Raw genomic sequence first — 26273 nt, 5'->3', positions numbered from 1 at the left:
CTTTCACCATTTTCATCCTTACTCCCTCCTACCCCCTTACACGCATACAAGTACAGTTATTATAGGATTTGACCTCGGAAAAATTACCATCAGGATGACTTTTTACTCAGATCTCTTTATTTTTGTATAAGATTGAAGGAGAAAAAAGTTTACAGTGGCTAAGAAAAAGAATTAAACAAATAGAGCCCAAATTTTGATTTTTGGCAAATATCTCGATAAATATTAATTTTACGAAGAAAATGTAAGAGAGAAAAATTAAAGAGCGGAAAATTTTACATAGAAAAGGTTGTGTAAGTGTTTGTCAATACTTTTCATGTATAAGAAATTATGCAAGATTTATTTTGCGCAGTGAAATTGCGGCGCTGACAAGATGCCAAGTGAAATGGAGCGTTGCGCGCGCGCACAAAAAATTTCATAACTTTGAACGAATTATCGTACAGAAATTAGCCAAAACGCATTGAAAAGCTGAAATCTTCAGCTTTCTAATGGAATTGGTTTCGTTATTCTACGATAATTTTTAACAATTCGACAATAGATTAAACAATATGTTACATGCAATTTTTAACTTTTTTCATAAAAAGCTATAAGTCGGTATTGAATTGTTTAAAAAAAATAGTCTGCAGGATATTACAGTATATGCTTTATTCTTTGATCCCATGAGAGGAAAAAATTTTTTTCTTTAAAATTGAGCTATTGACATTTTCAGTAATTTTCAAAATTCTTGAATAAACGTAAAACTTAAAATTGTCATAGCATTGCGAAAAATTATACTAGTTTGACTTCGTTCGTTTTTACTTTATATAATTTTTTATAATATTATTGTATAAGTTAATATTTTTAATAATCATTGGACTATTTATTACATAGCTAATTTGACAGTTGGATAAAGAAAAACGAACTAAATTGTCGGGAATCAATTTGGAATTTGCGTTAATTATGTAACTTCGATTTATATTTTATATTGATAAGGACCCGAATTGATGAGTTGAAACGTATATATCTTATTCGTTTTGTTACATTCACATGAAAATAAAGAATTTCTGTGCATCCGAACAGCTGATGACGGCTTTGAGGAGCTTTTTTACATTTTTCATTGATTCTTTCGAGCCTAATCTTATATATGTTTCTAAAAAAGTTATTGAAAACTTGGAATGTATATTTTTAGACCTCGTATTGAAATTTTCCGACATACTTTGAATTTTCATTTATTTAAATATGTGAGTTATTGCGAAAAATTTGTTTAAACTTGCTGATTTTGATTATCATTGTGATTGATTATCATAATGTTTTAAAAACATACATAAATGAATATAGTGAAGTCGGATATTATATTTAAAATCATCTTAAGATTAAATCAATAAAGGAATATAAAGCCGAATAAGGAAATTAATATATTGGATTCGCTACTGCCTGACGTTAGTCTAAAGTTGTGTTTCAAAATTTACTGCCAGTACTGAAAATCTATAGTGCATGTGATGTAAACTACAGATTTTTAGTACTAGCAGTAAATTTTGAAACACAACTTTAGACTAATGTAAGCAATAGCGAATCCAACATGTTGATTTCCTATTGCTTAAGTTTTTCTTATGTATATGCCAAGGTCTTAATGACCAACACACTGACCATCAGTATTCCAATTGCTTACCGTTTGTTAAACGTAAAACAAAGACAAAATGACGTAATAGAACTAATAACTCATTTGTCGAATGTGTCTTACGACTGAATTCATAAATCGATATTCATAATCTGTTTTTACTTCAAGACTACTTTAAGTAAAATTTAAAAATGTTAATATAACATCTTAAGAGGACAATTAAAATGAAAAAAGGCTCCAAAGATTAAATTAATAAAGAAATATAAAGCCAGTGAGAGCCAATTTTTCTTAGCGGCCATTGTGTACAATGATAAACTTTTTTCTTCTTCAATTTTATGCAAAAATTCACCCTTATGATAATTTTTCGAGGTTCCGCTCAATTTTCTGTCTAAATTGACTGTACTATACACCTGCGCGCACATTTTTATATGGAAAAAATGCATAAAAATTGAAGTAAACTTGTTTTATTACACTTGTGTATGTGCGTGCAGGCGGTCAATAGTACGTACGATTGGTTTTAGTTTGTTTTGCCCATTATCACAATTATTCGAAATGAATGACGGTGGTCAGTAAGTATCCTTGAATATCCTTGGATTATACTGGAATTATACTAGAATTTTACATATTCTGGAAAATTCCTGAAAATTCAGGGTTAGTCTGGAATTTATCATTTTATTCTGAAAAAAGTCAGAATAAAAAAAGAAAGAAAAAATAAAAAAAAAGTTGTGTTTGGGTATAAATTCCTTCTTAAAAATGCAATAAGTTATCAGAAAACTTGAATTTAATGTAATCTAAAATAGAACATAGTAGAAAAATTTGTGTTGACGGAATGGTTTTTTAATATTATTTATAAAGTAAACAATAAATAATATTGTTCTCAATTTGTTAGCGTTTTAATTCATTTGTATAAAATCTTAACTTGAATACAAAGCATGTAATATTGCATGAATCGATAAAAATTAATTAAATAATGAAAATTAATCAAGATTTTTACCTGGAATGTCCTCAAATTATCTTTGAATAAATTAACTAGATCTTCCTTTCATTCCTTTCATTCATTACTTAATTTTTGTGTCCCTTTGCCTCTCATGTTTGGGATGCACAAAGAAAATAAAGCGAAGAGAAAAAGAATTTTCTATCCTATGTTGCTGTCGCATTTCAGCGTGCACTAGATATTTTTACACACGCGGTTTTTCACGCGCGGAAATAAGCATTCGGATCGTGATAATCAAGTATTTCGTACGTGAGAGATAAGGGAATTCACGCATTTCAAACGATACGCATGAGAGAAGTCGTAAAAATCTAAATACATGGTTATAAAATTCTAAGTTCGATCTAATTTTATACCGCTTTATTTCGCTTTTGCGCTTTTATAATTGTAATTCTTTACTCTCTCTTTCTGGTAGGCGTTAGAGCAGTAGATTTTGCTGGTGCCTCACCATTTTGTGCACCCGTACACTTAACTTTTCTCGCTGTTTATATTTTGTAATCAATGCACAAATAAATTAAATTAAATTAAATTAAAAAATTTACTTTAATTTTTCATGCATCTTTTTCATATAAAAATGCGCGCGCGGGTTGTATGTGTGTGAAGGTGGAGGAGGGAGTGAAGGGGGAGAGAGGGTGAAGGTTGTAAGAGTGATTGGCATATTGTTATCTAAAATTTCTTAATTTATTACAGATTTATTACAGAAACTTGATTTTGAGGTATTAATAAAATAAAACTTTAAACGGCTATAACAAAAAAACTAGTCACTTTCAAGTTTTGTGTCTATGGACACTTTTGATCAGGGAGTCAAGAACTGTAACATACTAAAGTTTCAGCCAATTTCATCGAGAACCAAAATCCTATGATTTTGTGCGGCGTCCTTTGATTCTTTAGTATAAGCCAAAACGAATTTCAAAATATTTCTTCTAAGAGACAATGGTAGATAATGCTTTTTGAATATGAACGCTACATATTTATTTATGAAAGAAATATATTTTAATTATAAAATGAAACTTTTATATTTTAACTATAAAGTGAAACTTTTTTTGACGATATCTATTGACTAGATATGTTACAGTTATATATCCATTAACGTTAAAAATTTGTGGATCATCGAAGTAGCAGTTCCCATATGATTGCAGAGATTCAGCACCGTTAGATAGATATAAGATTGGATGGGTAATTTAGTTAGGAAAATAAGGAAATTAATTCTCAAATAAGGAGGAAAGCGGTTTTTTTAAATTATAATTTTGTCGTGTGTATTCCGGAATATAATGTAAGTCAATAATATTAGTATTTTAGCAATAAAATTGAATTAAATAATTTTATAGAATAAATAGCACTCACAATTTTAAAAGTAACACTCAAGTTAATTCTCAAAATGAGGATAATAATACTCAAGTTCAAATAACTTTAAATTTAATGTAAAACTCAAATTTTGAGTTTTTTCATAAGGGCTGATTACGAACATCACAATTAACCCTTTAAAGCATATATTTTTCTTTTCGTAGAATTCAGTTGAAATTTGTTACTCGGGAGATTTTCGTGGCCATTGATTACAATGGAGGGTCCAAGATGGCGGATCGAAAAGCAAAAAGTTACTTGATCGGGACGAAACTGAATACTCGGGGGTTTTCGAGGTCGTTGATTACAAATTTGGCCTCAGATTTTAAAAATTCAAAATGGCAGATCCAAGATGGCAGACAGAAAATTAAAAAATTAGTTTTGGGCTGTAAAATAGGTCAAGTAATTTTAATTTTAATTTTAATTTTTTAATTTTAATTTGCAATAAACGACCCAAAAAAACCCACTTAATCCCATTTTACAGCCCCAGAACTAATTTTTTAATTTTTTGTTCCCCATTTTGAATTTTGAAAATCTGAGACCAGAATCATAATCAGGGATCGCGAAAACCTCCGAGTAATAAGTTTCAGTGAAATCAAGCAATTTTTTGCTCTTTTGTCCGCCATATTGGATCCGCCATTTTGAATTTTGAAAATCTGAAGCCAGATTCGTAATCAGCGTTCCCGAAAACCCCAATTTTTTGTTTTTTGGTCCACTATTTTGAATCCGCCATTTCGAATTTTTTAATTTTAACTTTAGATTCGTAATCAGTGACCCAAAAAATCTCTCAGACTTCATTTTTGATTAATTAGCTATTGTTGATTAGTCACAATCACATTTATATATATATATATATATATATATACATATATACACATACATATATATATTGTTAAAAAAAAAAGAATTTTTCCGATTTGTTTATTTATTAATAAAATATATTTCGTTAACAATAGGAATGTTTCCACGATTTTTTTATAACAATTGATGTTCTAAACATTGATAATGTTCTTTTCATTGTAGTAATATGTAGAAACTGTATGAAAAGCATAAAAAACTGAGGTTAAAATTAAATCATTTTCCTTATTGATTAATAAATCATAGTTCATTGCGATTTTGTGATTCCAATCCTATCATATTGAAACCTGATTTTAGGTTATTTTAAAGGATATGAAAAATACTTTTCATCATCTATCATTTTTTAAAAATCTGATTGAGTAATTGTTCAAGATATGGGATATGATCGAATCAAAACAATTGAATTAAGTTTTCATTAGTATAATAAATCATAGTTCTTCGCGATTCTATAATTCGATATCTATTATGATGAATTCAGCACTCAGGATTCACATAATTTTGAGTGAAACCAGATAGATTAGACGGAAACAAAATTATATACTGATATTTATTAACTAATTGTAAGCTAGGAGATTATGACAATATAGCGATTTATTTGTAATCGTCCATTTGTTTATAATTTAATGTTTATACAATAGGAGATCAGACGCAAACAAAATTATACACTGATATTTATTAACTGAGCTAGGAAATGATAATGACAGTGATCTTGACATATGCTGTCAAGGTCATGACTTTGAGTAATCTCCAACAAGTTTTAGCCATCGCTCGTGATTCGTTAAAAAGTTATTAACAAAAAAGTTTGAAAAAATAACGTTTTATTTCTATATATTAGGTGTTGGAATTAATTCGTAGCGTTTTTAATGAAAGAATGTTATTTATTTCACATGAGCATTAAAAAATACATTAATGAAAGTACTTCCCATCACTTGTAAAACGCTACGAATTAATTCCAACACCTAATATAATATTAAAAACTATTTAGAAATATGTTAAAAAGGGATACGAATCATAAGAATATTCTTGTGGTTCGTAGTCCTTCTTAATATGTTTCTAATTAATTAAAAACTATCTTATACCTGTCTTTGCTTACGTAATAAATTCTCATGCGAAGCGACTCCCACCTCACTCTCTGCAAGGGAGTGCATGATTTCCGCGCAAAACGACTCCCATCCTACCTTCACATCACAGTATATACAGCAACTCTCTGTCGGTACTTTTGATATTAGTGTTGGCCAAAATGGAGTGCGCATGCGTGAAATAAGTAAGTTACTCCGTCTCTTTTCCTCCTTTTTTATTGCTCTCTTTTTCTCTCTCTTTCTTTCTCTATTTAAATAAGCGTTGCAATATTTCACTTAAACATTTATCTTTCGAGCATGCATGGTTCAGAGAAATTTAGAAGAAAGTATTACGTTTTTTGGACATATGTATACGAAAGAAGTTTAGAGTCACGGTTACCATCTAAACTTCTTTCTCTTTTTATCCTTTTTTCACTCTGTCAAAATTCCTTTGGCAAAATTCATTAGATTTATTCGCTTCGCAATCCAACGAATTCGTTGAAGTGAGTAAGTGCTATTGTAGAAATATTTATATATTGGGAGTACAAATTAGTTCGGTCCGTTTTCCAAAAGATGGCTCCAGCTGTTGTGAATGGTTCATAGTGACAGCTGATTTTGGCGTTTTCAGAGAGGTTAGACATCTGCTAATAATATTCAGTTTATATCGCTTTGAGTTTCATACAAAAACCTTGATTTTTATTGTGTTTGAAATGTCGAATTTTGTGTTAACCAAGCAGCATTTGCGGGAGGTTCTAATTTTCTGCTTTAATTAGAAGAAAAGTGCAGCTGAAGTCCATCGAATGCTTGTCGAAGTTTATAGTGACACTGCTCCAACTGATAAATCATGTAGGGAATGGTTTCGACGTTTCAAGGATGGAGATTTCAGCGTTGAAGACAAGCCTCGCTCTGGACAGCCAAAAAAATTCGAAGACAAAGAATTAGAGGCATTACTCGAAGAAGATCAGAGTCAAAGCAAGAGGAGCTTGCAGAATCATTGGGAGTAACTCAACAAACCGTTTCTGCACGATTGAGAGCTATGGGAATAATTCAAAAACAAGGAAATTGCCTTATGAACTGAAACCGAAAGGCGATTTTTCACTTGCGAACAGCTGATTCAAAGATAACAAAGAAAAGATTTTTTGCATCAGATTGTGACTGGAGATGAGAAGTGGATATTCTATGACCCCAAGAAGAAAAAATACTACGCTAAGGTCAATCGTTGCATCGACCTCAACATCAACACCAAAGCCGAATCTTCATAATTCGAAGATCATGCTCTGTATCTGGTGGGACCAAAAGAGTGTTGTTTACTATGAGCTGCTAAAACCTGGCGATTCCATTACGGGCGATCGGTATCGGCTACAATTGATTCGTTTAAACCGTTCATTGCGAGAAAAACGGAATACGAGCAAAGACATGATAAAGTTATTTTTTTTCATGACAACGCTCGGCCTCATGTTACAAAAGTCGTAAAAAAATATTTGGAAACACTCAAATGGGATATTTTACCGCACCCGCCGTATTCTTCGGACATTGCTCCTTCTGATTACTAGTTGTTCCGAAGGATGCAGCACGTCACCGGTTGACTTCTTTCGCAGAAATCGAAAATTGGCTCCAAAATTAGATCGCCTCCAAAGACGAGTCATTTTTTCGAGATGGAATTCGAAAATTGCCTGAGAGATGGGAAAAAGTAGTAGCCAATACTTTAATTAATTTGTTCATTCATTTTGTTTTAAAATAAATGCATTTTTGAACACAAAAACGAACCGAACTAATTTGTACTCCCAATATATATATATATATATATATATATATATATACAGGGTGTCATGAATATACGGCCCCACTCGTCCCGAGCAGGTAGGACTAAACTGAGTAGAAAAGTCCTCTACCATTTTGTAATGCTCGCAATAATTAACGAGATATTAACGTTTAAAGATAGCCGAATATGCACGTCCTCCCGACCTATTATTGCTGAAAGTACGGCCCACCGAGCGCGCGAGCCGCGAGGAGCGGAGCTTACCGTTGCGAGCATCTAAGCTCAAAGGGCGCGGCGCGCCTGCTAGGCCATTCCCGCTCCTCGCGGCCCGCGCGCCGTGCGCTCGGTGGGCCGTTCCGTCAAAGGGCGATGAAATAAAATTTAATCATTTAGAAATATTCATATAATTTTTCTATAGTTCTATTTATTATTTTTTTCTCAATTAAAGTTAGGCACAGATGTATGCGTGTACTTATATAATCATGTACACATATTAATGTATAAAATTTACAATAATATAAAAATATATATATATATGAAGAGTAAGTACCTGTGTGTGATGGATGTTGTTTTTACAAAAATCAGTGTTAGAGACAAATATAATAAATCTCTATGTAAGTGTGTGCGTGTATTAAAAAGAGGGAGAGGAACTTCTTATAGATTCGAGGTGTTCAAGTGACTGGAATATTTCATCGTAGGACCTGTTGTCTTCCAGAAGGACTGGGGAGTGAGAGGGAGCAAAAGTTCTGCGTTTTGGAAATTATTGAGGGTAGGAGAATAGGAGGGGAAGGGTATTCAAAATCCAGGGAAGGGTCTGGAGATGTATTACTAGGAGACTAACTATCGGTTGGCTTGTCGGAGGTAAGGTCTATCACAGGGACGTCGGGGGAGCCTTGATCTCGATATTTTTAGCGCCCTTTTAAGTTGACGACGGGCTTGAGGGAAGATAAATTGTCTGGTCTGTATCCGCGTAATAATTTGGACGCTAGCCTGTCTGAGTTTCTCGAGCTTGGCCCGCTTCTTGCGTCCTGCTTTGTGTCTATTCCGTCAGACCAGCTATTTTCCCTTGTTGGTGTCCATGATAATTAGAAAAAAGGAGGAAATAATTCCGAAGAGAAGGGAGGGGAAAATAGATTTTCCAGAAGTTATGATTTGATTCTAGGGAGAGTATCTATGAGTTACTTAAAGCGTTTTATTGTTTAAGGAACTGTGAATACGGAAAAGAAGAATTACTTGAAGCGTTTTATCGCTTAAGTAATTCCGAGTAAAGAAAGAGATGAATTACTTGAGCGTTTTACCGCTTGAGTAATTCTGAATAAAAAAAAGGAGAATTACTTGAAGCGCTTTATCGCTTTACCTAAAGATAGGCAGGGTGCGTCTGTGGTTAAAGAGAGAAAAGATCAAGGAGGAATAAGAGAGCGAGAAAATATTGATAATCATATAACTTTGAAATTAAAGTAACATGAGAAAGAAAAAGAAAGAAAATTTGTTCTTACTATTTGCTGGAGGTAGTGGCCAACTATAGCGGAAGTCCCCGGTAATGTTTCAGTGATGTCTCTTAACTTTTAAGAATCAAAGATCTTCAACGTGGATTACTGATTTTTCTTGAATTACACTAAGCCGAGAATTCCGCATTTGGAATAATATAATTAAACTCGCCGTCTGATCTTGAATGTCACTTATGACTGCTCGAAAAAATTTTTTATAACTGATTGCGCTTTTCTGAAGAGCCATATATATATATATATATATATATATATATATATATATATATATATATATATATATATTAGGTGTTGGAATTAATTCGTAGCGTTTTTAATGAAAGAATGTTATTTATTTCACATGAGCATTAAAAAATACATTAATGAAAGTACTTCCCATCACTTGTAAAACGCTACGAATTAATTCCAACACCTAATATATATATCGGAATATAATGCAATTCAGTACTTTGGATGGGTAATTCATCTCTTTTTCCAAAGGTTTCCCAATTATTTCGAAAGAATAGGAGTGATTAGAGTGTTTTCGTTTTATATGTGAGTCAGAAAATGTCATCAGACTTATTTGTGAATCATAGGGTTATTGTACGTGCTTTCAATCGAACACTAATAATTGTTTTTCTTTAATTGATGTCTAGTTATTTATATAAAAAAATCAATATTCGATCCGCCATGCTACTGACGTTCTGGAGATAATCGCAAGTCATTAACATTTGAGAGAAAAACAGATTTTCTCCACGAAAGAAAAGAATCGTGAAGTCGTCAAGACATAAAAATATCTATAATAGAAGGAGATATCAAGATAAAAAATATTCGACACTTGCTCTTCCTGCATTACAATGTCAACTATAATTGGTGACAACGGGGAGGCCGATTGGTGTTCTGTATTTTTGTTTGAAAATCTGATTATTGAATGTAAAATAAGTGGAGTTAAGTACAAATTCAATAATTTTAATGAATTCATTTTTGGCTGCAATTCATTGAGATCATTTTCCATCTGTTTTCAATACTTTTTAGTGCCAAGTCAAACGGTATATTGTTGAATAATGATACTGCGTCAAGAGAGATCATTAAGTGATTATTGATTGAGTATGTTCACTAAATCAAAACTATTTTCTACATGGCTATTGGCAACTGGTAAATTTTTAATTTATTATTTTTATTTATTATTATTTTATGTAGAAATGTAGCAAATCAGTATAATGGACTATCTATAGACGAAACTATGATTCTTAATGGACAGTTAATTTTATGTATTAAAAGTAATAAATCTATTAAAAGTAATAATCTTATGTATTTTGGAAACACCATAAGCTCTAGATAATAGTTCATCAGTACAATTAAGAAATCTATACTTTGCAGATATAAACTCAACATTCTCCCATCTTGTAATTATATTTTTAAGTCCATTTGTAATGCTTCTAATAGGATCTATTTATAATCAAGTATGTGTTTTTGTCATGGAGTAATTCATTCATTTTTTTACATATTTCTGTCAAGAGCTACAGTAATATTACCTTTATCAGCTTTTGTGACAATTCAAATTTTGTTATTTCTAAAAACTCTAAAGTTGTTTTTTTTTTATTATATTATACTTTATGGAAAAAATTGAACAAGGATTTTTTTTTTACATTTGTTACTTTTAGATATATTAATAAGAGATATGATTTTGTTTCTAATATAATTTTGTGTTCCATACATATGTAGTGTCTTAAGATTGTGTTCGACATTTTTTATAAGCTCTTGAATCGCTATTTTTTTATTGATCAATGGCAAAGAAAAATTATTGTAACAAACAGCAAATTTCTGAGGGTATTTGAATAATATTCGAAAAATTTGGGAACCATTTGTCTCTAATAGTTGAAAATGAAGGAAGTTGTTTGTAATTGATGAACGTGAATGCAATCAATTTTATCTTATAATCTGTAGATTTGTTTAATGTATGAAGGTTTGTAGTATTTTATTATTATTGATGTTCTTTGTTTGGGAATCAATATGGTAACAAATTTCTTGTTTATTTCTACGTTTATAATTTCTATTAGTTTTTTTTTATTAGATAGCCAATTAATTTTTTTATTAATGCGATTGGACTCTATAAAAAAACAAATTATTATTATATTTTCGTGCGTGAGGTAATTGTTTACATCAATTTATTTTCCGTTTTTTATTTAACATATTACAACTAATATTATATTGAAAGTCTTAATTTTTTTCCATCCAGCTCATCAACTGGCCATGGAAAAATGTATGGAGATTAGCCAACGGAATCCATGCACACATCATGAAATACAACTAATGAAATTGTATTCGCTGATGAAGACTTGAAGTTAGCCGAAACGTTATTTATTTGTTAAAATATATTATTTGAACTAAAAAGAGTCACTTATGCGCATCACTTACAGCACTGATTCCTAATCGCCCAATTTATTTATCATTTAATTATCATTTTAACTAATAATAAGCGACGGCTAAAACCTGTTGGAGGTCACTCAGGGTCATAATCTTGACAACATATATCAAGGTCAAGGTAATTGGAGGGATGCTCCTCTAATCTGAATTTTTACCTTAATAATTTATTTACGATAAATTTGATCAAAATGACAAAGAACAATAAGTTACTATACAAAAATACTTATACAAAATTTCTATAGAATTCAAAAATACTTATACAAAATTTCTATAGAATAATTGAATCCGCTTTCATCAGGAAATAATAGGGAACGATAACATTTTTTTCAAATATAATGTGAATAATGATATTGTAAGAAACGATGGCTATAGCACAAACTTTCGCATAACGCATAACGTGTATAGTAATAATTGTATAATAATAATAAAGGCATAAAAACTCAACCAATCGGAATCCTTTATTTCATGGAGAGGAATGTAATGAGAGATTTATTCATTTGTTATTAACAGAAATATGAATAATTAATGCGCACTACATGATAGAATAATAAGATGGAATCAAACATGAAATCGTTAGATCATTATTAAATAATATTCTGTGATAATTCGTTAATAAAATGGATGAAAACTTAATAGACTTCCTAATTTGGCGAATCAGAATTTTCGACCTCGGTAAAAAATTTTTCATGCACGAATATATATATAAATATAAATATAAACATGCATAAACATGTATAAACACTCTCAAATATTTACAATTATACAATACTATACATAATATCTACATGTCCATACATCCTTCTTTCTCTAAAATTACTCCTTAGTAGAATAAAAATGACAATAGTAATGGGAAAATATAAAAAATAATTACAAGGATCACTTTTGCATTGCTGTTTTAGAAAAAAATTGAATTTGAGAAAAAAATTGCTCGTACATAATGTTACGTCCAAATCCTTGGAAATTTGGTTAAGGAGCCAACGAGGAAGAATGGAGAGGATATGAAAGGATGGTTAGACTCAATCTCACATACGCGCGGAGGAGAACATCTGTGAGTCGTACGCACCTTTTCAGGAATATGGGTCAACGTCCGAAGGGACGCTATGACACCTGTTCCGCTGGACAGTGCGAACATAGGTCCTACTTTTGGATCAAGGAACTTAATTCTTTTGACTCGGGACTGGACCTCGTGCGATCTCAGGGAAGTGAATGCGAGAGGTGATTTTAATAAAAGACAAGGGAATACCTTAAGTTACATTTATTAATAAAAAGAAAAATAATAATAAAAAAAGGGTTTTATACATTAAAAATTTTTCTTTACATAAAAAATATACATTACAGCTTATGGATATATGCGTGCGTGCGTGCGTGCGTGCGTGCGTGCGTGCGTGCGTGCGTGCGTGCGTGCGTGCGTGCGTGCGTGCGTGCGTGCGTGCGTGCGTGCGTGCGTGCGTGCGTGCGTGCGTGCGTGCGTGCGTGCGTGCGTGCGTGCGTGCGTGCGTGCGTGCGTGCGTGCGTGCGTGCGTGCGTGCGTGCGTGCGTGCGTGCGTGCGTGCGTGCGTGCGTGCGTGCGTGCGTGCGTGCGTGCGTGCGTGCGTGCGTGCGTGCGTGCGTGCGTGCGTGCGTGCGTGCGTGCGTGCGTGCGTGCGTGCGTGCGTGCGTGCGTGCGTGCGTGCGTGCGTGCGTGCGTGCGTGCGTGCGTGCGTGCGTGCGTGCGTGCGTGCGTGCGTGCGTGCGTGCGTGCGTGCGTGTTCACTAATGAAGTGGACTGCAGGATTCATGAAACGTTGGCATTTTAAGAATGGATCTGGACACAGAGGAAATCCTCGAAACGTATAATCTTTATATAGAGCACCCGTAGAAGCCTCCAAAAAAATACTTCGAGGTACACATTTTTATATAAAAATGAAGAATGTTTGAAAAAAAGTCTTATTTTTAGTCACAAAACTTTTTTTTCAAATATTCGACATTTTCACACAAATCAGTATTTGGAAGTATTCGTTAGCATTCCTTTAGTAAATACGTAGAAAAAAGAATATTCCGTTTCTTGTATCTATTCCAACCGAGTTCTCGCAACGTCGATTTGACAATAGGACAATTAATGAAGCAGCACCAGTGTCACAATTATGTTAAAAGAAAAATAATAATAAATATAAGATTTTTATCCCCAAAGAATTATATTGCAAATGCTTTAAAACAAACTTTGTTTTTTTTCCATTGTTTTTCTCCAAAAAAATATTTTTCAAAGTAATATATTATATAATTTTAGATTAAAGATGATGTAACTCTTTAATTGTTAAATTTAATTTCATTATAAAATACTTAACATAACATCTTAAATTAAAAGACGTACATATTGGCTGAGAGTGGATACTTTCACAAATTTGAATGTTGCATAATTCGTAGAAGTATGCATTATAATAATATCTAATACACCTCACTTTATTTCGATTAATGTTTAAAATATGTAGGAAAGTAGAGAAGGAGAGTGATATTTTGATAATAATATCGCACGTTGCATCGAAAACCCGAGATTCTTGAGAATACGAGAACACGAGAGCGTTCATCGTGTGGATTCTATATTGCACTAGTAAACGTCAAACTCAATTAAACGATGTGACTGAGTAAATAAAATGCGCGGACAGTACGTTGATAGTTTCACACGAAAATCCTGTTTTTCCTTTTTTCCCCTTAATACATTTTCGTGATACAAGTAGTTTAATTATCTGTATAAGGTCAAATAATATATTTTCGTATAACAATTGCAATTATTCCTCGTATACCTTAAAATCAAAAATTGTAGGAAAAATAATGATTCGATATTTATGGTATTCGACTTAATCGATGAAAGATTCACATAAAAAAAAACATCTCTCTTACGTGGGCCAAACTAAAAGGAAATGTGGTTTCACAACATCAATTTGAATATTTAATTTGGATAAAAATTTAATTGGGATAATATTCAGATATTAGATATAGAATCATTCTTTCAAAAGAGACTAACGTCAGAAATGATCTTCATAAATAAACAAAATTATATATAAACCGTCTTTCATGATTAGAGTTAGATATTTTGTTTTCGACAGTTCAATATAGATTTCCAAGTCTTGGATTCCATAACTCAACTTATTGTTAACACATCATAATTTATATATATATGTATATGTATATCACAGTTAAATTAATTTTTTCAATTGAAGAGCTATTAACATTATCAATAAATTTCACATTTAATAGAATCTGAAAATTATGTGTTTCAATAAGTTCGACTAACTGTTGTGACAAAAAAAACGATAATTGGTATCTGGAGTATTTGACATGATTTTATGAACTAAAAAAATTTATAACAATAACTTGAGCGTCAAGCTCTTCGAAAATATAATTGTAATTGAGCGTGAAAAATATTTTATCTCATTATTATAACGTGAATAAAATTTATTCGAAATTAGGTTAGTTTCTCAACATGTTGAAAGTTATAACACACATTAATTTTGTAATACTGAAGATGGTCTGATATATAAGGCCGAAACGTCTATTTTATTGTATTGTTTTTATTCTATGGTAATCTATTAAATATTTCGTTAACTAACATCTTGCGCTCGTGATGAATGCCTTTTCAATCACATTGTTTTAAATTTAATCACGTTTTGACTTCTATTGTTAAAAAAAAACATGTTTAATGATGTAGCGTTTATGACAAATACGCTTTGTGTCGATCAATATTTTGTATAAAATGTATAAATTGTATAAATTTCTTTCTAACTATCACATCCGCATTTATAATTCTGTTAATGAACAAAATTTTGAAAATGAGATTACTAATAATATAAATAAAGATGATATCAATATAATTTTGTAGTGCACAATTGAAAACCTTCATACTTGTATGTTGTGTAATTTTAAAATAATTTTTTATTTGTTTATTGAAAAGCGAATCAGTTTTTACTATTGCTTAAAAATTACACATACGAACAATAATTTCAAAAATTATATGAAAATATATTTGTGACCTAATATATATGTTTACTACTAATTATAGTACTTATTTCCGATCTCACACCTTACGCTCGACCACGCCAATTTCTTGCTGATCGAATTTATAACTGTGGTTCATAACACGAATGGAAAATCATAAACAATTAATCTCCCTCAATTATCGCGTTTTGATACGATTTATAATATTCTGGATTTGTAGGAGGAGTATATTACAATTTATTACAATTTATTAAAACTTATATTATATGTTATCTAGAACGTTCCCATGCCTCCGTGCCTCTTGATACACGCCTGACGCCGAGAGCCGAGAGGCCGATAAAACATATTTCGGTTGTTCGATGCTCGCTTAAGTGAAACAGCAAGGTTCTCTCTTGTTCTCAGCGTACCGACAAGGCAAGCAATAAGAACGTAGTGCAAAAAAGACAGAGCGATATAGTCGGCACGCTTCTAACTAACCAAGTCACACAGACACGGGTTCGTGCTTGTGTTGCTACCGGTTGCGCCAGGCCGCTGGCGCTGATCGCGTGCTGTAAGCGGCTCGGAATTCGCATCACTGTACCCAAAAATTGATAAAAACGGTAACGCGTCGCCTCGTTTCACAGTCGGAAGTATCCGCTTTTTTGTCGCCATTTTCCGCACCATCTTCGGTTTCATGCCCATGCCAATCATGGCCTTGGCTTCTATTTCTGTCCAGATGGCAGCAGTGGCGGCTCTCTCGCTCAGAGCTGAATCTCTCGCGATGATGCGTCCTAGCGCTTTATTGACGAGTACCTTGTCCGCCGCGTGTCTATCGGTGAGATCGCTGTTCCGAGAATACGCAACGTCGTGTTCTCGGCATGCCGCGACCAGCGAATTTATGCCCGCGTCACCTCTAATCGCTTCGTCAGTCGAGTGCCCGGACCGCAAAACTGATACCCCAGAATATGTAATTCGAAAGGAAGCGCGTTTATCGCTCGATTTAACAGACCGCCGCGCGACGCCGACATTCACTACAGTCCTTTATCTTAGGTACGAGACCGTGCGTCCGCTGCCGCGATTTATTGTAGTGCTCGTCGCAGTGACAATAGGTTCGAATCTCCGAATCCGTCTTTACGTGTTACGAAGCTTATGCCATACGTGGTCGATGTAGTCGCCGTACACGCGTAAGAGTATAACCTTCAGCATACTCTGACTGCTCGGCGCTCAAGTCTCGAATACCGAAAGAATGGCACAGCACGAGATACATTTTGCTACTGCGCGATTCGCGGGTTCGCACAGTAACGCACAGTAACGCCTTTAAATAATCGTTTGAGTGCGCGTAGCCTTTAGCGAACATGAAATTTGTGCGGCAACTGCTGACGATACGCGTCACAAACTGTGAAATCGCTAATGATGGGAAGCAGCGCGGAGAAGCGCAAGCACGGCGAAATGCTTCCGAGCATTATACGCTCGATCATTTGCGACTCATAAAATTGTGGTAAAACCAATGTTCTCAGCTTGCTCGAGAGTCCGAACGGCGTACGTTTCGAAAACTACTCGAAATCGCTGCAGCAACCAAAGTATCAATATCTCCTGAAGATTTTATACTTCAGGCTTTCACGGGTGCTTTCTATTAGGTGTACAAAAAAGTTCTGAGCTTTAGATTTGATACAACTGAAATAACAATTTAAATTTTATATATCTTCCCGCCCTTTTGCGGTTTTAAAGCGTTAACATTTGACCTTCTAAAATGCCATACGGTTTGGCGTTTGATGCACATAACCTCAAAAATCAGTAGTGTTCACGATGGCAATAACAAAAGAGCATATTCGATTTTCCATCCACTTCGCGTTTCATCTGAAGAAAAATGCTGCTGAAGCCACTGCAATGATTTGTGCTGCATATGGAGAGAACGCTGTAAGTCATGCTACATGTAAAAGACGGTATCAAAAGTTTCGCCAAGGAGATTTCAATCTTAAAGATGAATCGCGTGCTGGCCCTGAAAAGATTGAAACGGACGAATTGCAAGCACTGCTGGATATAAACTCTGCGCAAACTGAAAAGGAGCTTGCAGAACAGCTTGGCGTTACGCAGCAAGCCATTTCCGTATGATTACATGATGATGACATACGATGGGAAAGGTTCAGAAGGAAGGCAGATGGGTTCCACATGAATTGTCCGAAGACAACAAAAATCGACGGCGTGACACTGCACTCACTTTACTTTCAAAGTTCCGGAAAAAAGATTTTCTGCACAAAATCATTACAAGCGATGAAAAGTGGATTCTTTATGATAACCCTAAACGTAGAAAATCATGGGTTGATCCTGGTCAACCTTCGACATCGACGCCAAAGCCCAATATCCACGCCAAGAAGGTTTTGCTCTGTATCTGGTGGGATTGGAAGGGTGTGTTGTACTACGAGTTGTTACAATTGGGTGAAACAGTCACGGCAGACCGCTACCAACAACAATTGACCAATTTGAGCGATGCATTAGAAGAAAAGAGGCCATTTACTGGCCAAGGACGTCGTAAAGTGATCTTGCTTCATGACAATGCTCGACCTCATGTTGCGAAAGCGACTCAGGACCATATCTTTGCGTTAGGCTGGGAACTTCTTCCGCACGCGGCGTATAGCCCAGACATGGCGCCTTCCGATTACTACCTATTCCGGTCGCTGCAGCATCATTTGGCTGATACACATTTCGTGAGATTAGAAGAGATACGAAAATGCATTGATGACTTTATCGCTTCGAAGCCGGTGAGTTTCTATCGTCAAGGAATTCGGAAGCTCCCCGAAATATGGCAAAAGGTCGTTGATGCAAACGGAGAATATTTCGCTGATTAATATTTTTTCGTTTGTTTTTGAATAAAGATTGAATTTTACAAAAAAAAGCTCAGAACTTTTTTGTACACCTAATATATAAAGATTATGCGTTTCGCGGGTTTCCTCCGCGTCCAGAATTGACATTTCCAAGAATGGATCTGGACATGGAAGAAACTCGCGAAACGCATAATCTTTATTTCGAAGATTTGTTAATGTCTATCGATGAAATCAGTTACTTTACGTTTTCCACAGCGTCGTTCCATCGAGCGAGGTGCGCCCAAATTCTATTTTTATCTTTGATGTCGTGGCATGTGACAAGCAGGATGCGGTGAGAGAATATTTCTCGACCACCACTCGAACATCGACTGCTTCTATCTCTATCTGACGTACGCAAGGATACCTAAACATCTGATACGCGACAACGCAAACCAAACAATATGGTACCAACTTGAAATATTATACGTTTACAATAATTACGTGAATACCGACATGTAGTACGATGAATTTTGTTTGTTGTGTCGTGACTGTTGGCGAAAAAAATATGGATTTCTAGTGATAGACAAGGGCAGTGTGCTTAAAGACAGGAGATACAGAAAAGGATTTAACGAGTTCGTGATTCCGTAATGTGGTCAGTCGTTGTTGATATTTCACTAGAGATGAACATGATTGATGTGCGCGAGCATGAAAAAATCGCGAGAGAGATCGAGAAGACGAATGAGTTGATTCGCAAGAAATATCGCGTTCTGAAAATCGATAAAATCAAGGAAGATATGATGTTAGACAGGCATTTTATGCCTATTATCAAACCGCTGCAACAGATCATTGACAGTCCCGGCGTGCATGCGATAAAGAGACAGTCGCGCGATGATGACGCAGCGTCTGCTGCCAAGTGCAAAAGGAAAGAGAAGGAGAAGGGGAGGAGCAGGAAGAGGGAGAGAAAACGAGCGTTCCGTGATCCCGCGTAAATCTGATGATCGATCGCATGATCGTGTACAGTCAATAATCTCCACTCCGCATACGACGATCGTACTGACGATAGATTCGTTGGCGAACGTTTTTGAAACGACGACTCGCTTGCAACGAAGGTTCAAAATTGGTTACAAATGTCGGAAAGTCGAGAAGCGTTGCGAACCAGCTTGGGCCCGCTGGTCAAAAGTCGAGGCTGTTCTGAGGGGAGTGTGAGATAAACAGAAGAGCGGTATAGATTATGTGTACGGCGTTTACCTACACAAGGATGGATTGATGTTTGGTAATAAACGTTTCGACATGGATGACGCGGACAACATAATTATTGACGATGTATGATATATTATACCGATCTTTAATTTTCAAAAGAATTCTTGACGATCTCCACACGGGAAATGTTAGCGACGAACGCGCACAAACATAAGCATCATTTGCAGAGTTGATTATTGAGAAACAGGGGATACAAGTACAAATACGTAATCGCGTCGTTGATGTCGATCACATTCAAAAAACAGAAAAAGAAATCTATAAACAGATTACTTCACGCAATGACACTGAACGATAACGTGATCGATTACATGCACTGGGATGATTTCAACGAGCTAGTGGTTCGTCTATGATCGACGCTTCGCACCGAGCGGGCAACAACGCTCACAACGAGATGCTGCCGATCATCGAGAAACTTCGCGAAACTGGTCTTATTATAAATTAAATCACGTATCGACGAAACGGATTAGTCGAGTGACGTCAGCGAAAAAAAATACGTTATTTTCTTGCATCCTGTGTACACATTGAATCATGAAAAAGAGAAAAGTTAGCGCTGAGAAAACGTCGGCTCGTCGAGGAATTGCATGCCCCGGCGAGAAAAAATTTTCCGCGAAGGCTCGTCATACTCCGATGATCTGTGACAGGCTGATATCATCGAGATGCTCCCGTACTCGAGCTTCAAGCTCGTACAGAAGCTATCACTACATACACACCGTCATCAATGTGTTGAGCAAGTACGCGTGGGCTGTATCGCTCAAGAATAAGGGCGGAAACGAGACGGCTGACGCTATCGCTGAGATAATTCGAGAGAGTGTAAGATGTTCGAAAAATTTACAAACGGATATGAGAAAGGAGTTTTACAACACCGATGTACAGAAACTCTTGAAAAAATACGACGTTAATCATTATTTTACGTATTCGACGTTGAAAGTGTCAGTGGTCGAGTCAATTGCACGCTCAAAACGACATGTGGAAGATGTTTACATTCAACGGCAATTACAAGTAGGTCGACGAGCTGTCGCGTCTCGTATCAGATTACAACGTGCGCAAGCAGCGCACTATCGACATGCGACCTGCCGACGTAACTCCTGCGATCGCCGAAATACTCTTAGACACGGTGTACAGCGCGATAAAGATCGCTGGTCTGGCAAAATTCAAAGTGGACGATTCGGTACGCGTGAGCAAGTACAAGATGGTTTTTGAGAAGGATTATCCAAATTGGACCACCGAGATGTTTACGATTGGTAAAGTGCAGCACTCCTGTAACCTACTCGAGGACAATCGCAGAAAATCCATCGCTAGAACGTTCTATGAGCACGAGTTATTAGCATCGCACTACTCGTCCGGATGTGTATCTCGTGAAAAAAGTACTGCGCAGGAAAAGAGACAAATGGCTGGGATTCGACGGATCGTACAATTCGTGGATACATAAAAAGTATAGTGTCATTTGATTTGTGTATTTTTTTCTACATATAAAAAATATATATCAATATAAGTATATAAACATATTATATATTTTATTACTCCCCATTCATCTTCATTCCATTCATCATCTTTTGAAGTATCCAAAATACATTATTTTTTAACCACAACATAAAGATAGAATACATTCATAGGTATTAGCACAAAATACATAATAGTAATACTTATATAAATATAAGAGAAACATACATAAAGTGTAAATTAAAATAATAGTAATACATAAAAATATTAATAATATATATATAACATATGATACGTATTATGTGAAAGTACAATAATAATAATACATAATAAACGTAAAAGTGTGATACATAAAGTGTAAATTTATTACAATAGTAATACATAATAGCAACAAATATACTATACATGTAATATATATATTATAAAGATATCCGCCAATGCCAATGTAACGTCTCCATCGAGTTCGACGTATCATTTGTCATCGTATGAACTCAGGGCGATTTTCGATTCGGATATCGTGTATATTTCGTGTAATTTAAATCGTATACACGATTGATGGCTAGTCATTTCAATCTCTTCGTTCAAACAACGTACGTAATCGTCAAACGTTATCGTTCGCGCTACAACATTACTCTTTATATCTTTCATCTTTTTAGTGTCCTTTTTGTCCGCTTTCACCGCGTACATCTTCGCTCTGAGTCCAACGAATTCTATCATTATTACATCGTTGTTCTTCGTCAGACCGGATACTTTTTTATTCGCGAGAGGCATACCGTACACGTTGCCAGATAATTGCTCATGTCGAATCTAGCGATATCGCGTTTCATAGTCTCGTAAGCATCGTCGCATTCTATATGATAAATGAGATTGTCGGTGTACATGATCTTGCATTTGATGCGATATATCGGTGACATATACTCGTGGTAAAATTCGTACAAGCAGACTTTCGATATGTCGAGTATACACATACTTACATATATCGGCTTCACCTCGAGTTTGCGCAGTTCGACAGCGATCAAATTTTCCGCAAAGACTGTGGAAATTTGGCTTCACGATCATTGCTTCCGTGCCGTACAGTCCGTCTCATTTTGTTAATAATTTTATGTCTACGTGATTTTGAACGTTTTCCATTTTCCAAAAGACACCTTTTCGTATGAGAAAATCGAAATCTTTCGCGATGAGCTTGCAAAATTTGGACAATTTTTAATTTATCTTTATCGAGATACGATATCAATTTATCGAGGCTTGTACTTAGAAATTTGAAAGATCAATAAAACGTATAATAATTTTACGCATTTTCACGAATCTGTTCTCTCGGTGATATCTTTAACATGTTTAGTGAAAACGAAATGTATTTTTTCTTCGTTATCGGAAGGAGATTTACATTTCCATTGTATACGGTAGCAATTTCTTTAATTATAAAGTACGCGTCATAACCCGATAAATTATGAAATACAATCGGAATATAGAATGAATTTTTATAATTTAGATTACAATTTTTTAACGCAACGGCGGCGGCGGCGGCGGTTTCCATGATACGCGATGCCACAACATGGCGGCATGTATTATTGACATCGGTAAATACCGATAGCGCTGGAATCTTCTCCGCGCCTTCCTTCTCCTTTTCCTTGCGCCTATGAGTACCTCCCACGCCTTCCTCCCCTTTTTTTTTTTTTTTTTGATAACGGAGGGGAAATGCCTGACGCATACCCCGAACCTCGGGGGAGAGCCCAGGGTTATGTGGGGCTTGCACCCACTAAAACCCCTCCGAGTGTCCTTACCTGGCCTTGCATGAGGGACTCCCAGGAACGCGTGCAGCATACTTCTGGGAGTCCCTCAGGCCAGTCGGCTTATTGCCGACTTCTATTCCCGCCCGGGGATTTTTATGGCGTCGTCTGAGAGACGACGTGACCCCGGGCGGTGCTTGGCACTTTCGACTTTATTCGGGCGCTGAGGGGACATCACCCCCTGCGCCCGCCGCCCCGGTTGGTGTTGGGGGGCGGGAGTTGGGGATCGGCCCCCGCCGCGATCCCCAGCCCCCCGAGGGACGCCAATCAGAAGTTTGGCGCCCCTCATGCTTCGGCGCCGCGAGAGGAAGTCTCACCCCCCGTGCGCGGCGGCGCAGGGCTCCCCGCCCGGTCGCGCATTCGACGCGGCCGGAGGATGATGAGCCACTGCACCCCGCGCACGCGGAGGGTCATCCTGTTTCCGGCGGCGGATCGACCCTAGGGTCGGCGATCCGCCGCCGCTTCACTGCACCCCGCGTCCGAGACGCGGGGCCGTCACTGATGATGGTGGCGGCGGAGGTGGAGGGTTCACTGACCCCGACACTCCCGCACACCACCCCATCGTCCTCCTCTTCACTCCTCTCATCTATGGGGGAAGGAGGTCGCCGTCGTTCTCGCCCCGTGGGGCGGTCCCGGCGGCGGGTACGCGCGAGGGGTGATCCGGGGCGCGAGCGATCCGGTTGGAGCCGGCGCCCGCGTTGACCCCCAACGCCACCACCCCTCGCATCTCCTTCCCCCCCGTCAGCCCCGCCACCCGGAGGCGGCGGGGGCGGGAGAAGGCCCCGACCTCCCGGTGCCCTCTCCCTCTGCCTCTCAGCCTCCTCCTTCTGCGACATCACCCGATTGCAGAAGGAGGAGAAGGCCCTCCAAGCACTCTCCCTGCCGACTATCTCCTTCACGACAGCCGGCAGGGAGAGATCCTCCCCTATCTCACGGACCAGGACACCGCGCTCGCCCGCCCAAGCCGGGCAGGTCTCCAGCGTATGCTGCGCGGTGTCCCGGTCCCCGTTGCAGTGGTGACAATAAGTGGTCGGCTCCTTACCTATGCGACACAGGTACTCCCCGAAACATCCGTGTCCGGTGAGCACCTGCGTCGCGTGGAACGATAGTCCGCCCCATCCCCTGCCTACCCATTCCTCGAGGCAGGGGAGGATGGCCTCCACGGTCCGAGCGCCCGTTGTCGGCGGGTCGTTTTCGAGAGTGGAGCGCCACTCTTCGAAGACCCGCCGACGGGCGTTCCTTCTCAGTCGGTCAGTGGTCCTCGGGGTAACGATCCCCCCCCGAAGCCGAATGGCCTTCACCCCGGCGAAGGTTTCCGCCAGGGCATCGGCCACGTACTCGGCAGGGGGGATCCCCGCGAGGACCATGGCGGCGGCGTACGACACCGTCCTGTAGGCCCTACAGATGCGCAAGGCCAGCCGCCGTTGCACGCTGTGCAACTTCTGCTTTATTCGGCGGCTGGCCAGGGCCTTCCCACTCCATACCGGGGCCCCGTAAAGGGCCCCGGACAGGACGGCGTGCATATAAGCCCGCCTGACTGACCCGTTCGGACCGTGGAGGTTGGGCATGAGGCCGAGCAGAGCGTCTGCTCGGCGGCCTAACCGCGGGGCTAGCTCGTCGAAGTGTTCGACGAAGCCCCAGCGACTATCCACGGTGAGGCCCAGATATTTGATCGTTGGCCTCACCGGGACGCGGACATCGTCCACCACTATATGTGCCTGAGGAGGCACCCCGCTCTTTCCATCGTGGAAGAAAAGAGCTTCCGATTTAGCGGGGGCCACCCTCAGGCCCAACTCCTTAATGGAGCCGACCACGCACGCCACTGCGACGTTTGCCGTACCGACAGCTCTCCCCCAGGTCGTGGCCCCGACCACCACCAACGTGTCGTCCGCGTAACAAACGACGTGGCAGCCGGGGGGTAGGGCCGCGCGGAGAACGTAGTCGTATGCGACGTTCCAGAGTAGGGGTCCCAACACGGACCCCTGTGGAATGCCACACGACACGTCCCTCCGCTGCTGAAGTCCCGTTTTGTTATGGAACTCCAGCTGCCTGTCCCGGAAATAGTCCTCTATAATAGCGACCAGGTAGGGGGGCAAGAGGTGATGTCCTCTCATCGCCCCCACTACCCGGCCCCATGGGATGCTATTAAAGGCGTTGGCGATGTCAAGGGATACCGCCAACGCCATCTCCCCTCCCGCGGTCATCTGCTCCGTGAGGGCCCTGACTTGCCTGACGGCGTCGATAGTCGATAGACCCTCCCGGAAGCCATACTGACCGCGGGATAGATTGGGACCATCCCGAGACAGGTGCCGGACGATGCAGGCAGCGATGACTCGCTCCAGCAATTTCCCCGCATCGTCCAACAGGCATAGCGGCCTATAAGCGGAGGGACTCTCCGCTGGCTTGCCTTCTTTACGGAGGAGGACAAGCCTGGCCCTTTTCCACGGCCTGGGAAATATGCCGTCTCTGAGGCAGCTCGTGAAGAGCCGCCTCAGACGGCTGCCCACTATGGGAGCCGCGGCGAGCCAGACCCTTCCGTATACACCAGAGGGTCCGGGCGCCCGCGGCCTCCCCTTGAGGCGGGCGAAGGCCATCACCATCTCCTCCCGGGTGACGCCCAGCTCCTCCGTCCATTCGGACGGGGGGCCGACCCTCTCCGGTATTTCCCTTTCCCTATTGGGAAAGAGGGCGGCCACCACATCCTCCAGGAACTGAGCGTCCAGGGTTTCCGTTATCGGGGGGGCCCACGGACGAAATTGCTTCGTCACAATTTTATAGGGCCTCCCCCACGGATCCCTGTCAAGGGAGGAGACGAGGTCGCGCCAAGCGTCGGCCTTCGCCCTCCTAATGGCCGCTCTAAGGGTGCTCCTAGCTTCACGGAGCGACTCGGCGGCCACTTCCACCTCCTCGTCGGTGCCCCGTCGTCTGCGGCGGGTGAACCTCCGTCGGGCAGCTACGGCGGCCCGTCGTAGCTCAGCTATCTCCTGGGACCACCAGTAGACTGCCCTCCTCGCCACAGGATGGCAGAGGGGCATCGACGCGTCGCACGCGCGCGACATGGCGTTCCCGAGCCATTCGGCCTCCTCCTCCACCGAGCGGGCCTGGTTGGGTTCCGGCCACGTGGAGGAGAGGAGGCTCACCTCGAGGGCGCCGGGGTCCAACTTGCGCAGGGCCCATCGACGTTCCTTCTCATGTAGGCGGCGTCTTATCGACACCTCCGTGGGGGTGGATACCAGCTCCATGCGGATCAGACGATGATCCGACAATTCTCCTAAGGAGCTGGCGTCCACGTGCCAACCACGTATCCTGGCGGCAGCCGCGGGGGTCGCCCACGTCAGATCGACAATGGACTCCCCCCGGGCCCCCACGAAGGTACTGGCACGGCCTCTATTTAACAAGACTAGGCCGTGCCTCGCCGCCCACAGCAGGGTGCTGTCGCCCCTGGAGTCGGTGGATGGGGAACCCCACTCTAACGCATGGGCGTTGAAGTCCCCACCCACCAGTACTGGCCTGGGGGAGCGT

At 39.0% G+C, this 26273-nt stretch overlaps 1 long non-coding RNA gene across 1 annotated transcript; it reads left to right on the top strand.

Annotated features, from left to right (window-relative positions):
* The first annotated feature begins 9374 nt into the window (after window positions 1-9374).
* On the top strand, window positions 9375-11956 carry LOC105144371 (uncharacterized). The gene is made up of 2 exons (XR_845897.2): window positions 9375-10240; window positions 11325-11956. It is a non-coding gene; the product is annotated as an uncharacterized LOC105144371 (long non-coding RNA).
* The last annotated feature ends 14317 nt before the right edge of the window (window positions 11957-26273 follow it).

Source organism: Acromyrmex echinatior, chromosome 11, assembly GCF_024713525.1.
Source record: "Acromyrmex echinatior isolate Ae372 chromosome 11, ASM2471352v2, whole genome shotgun sequence".
NCBI classification, from domain to species: Eukaryota; Metazoa; Arthropoda; class Insecta; order Hymenoptera; family Formicidae; genus Acromyrmex; species Acromyrmex echinatior.
The sequence above is the reverse complement of the archived record's forward strand: the minus strand, read 5'-3'. Positions and strand labels throughout refer to the sequence as shown.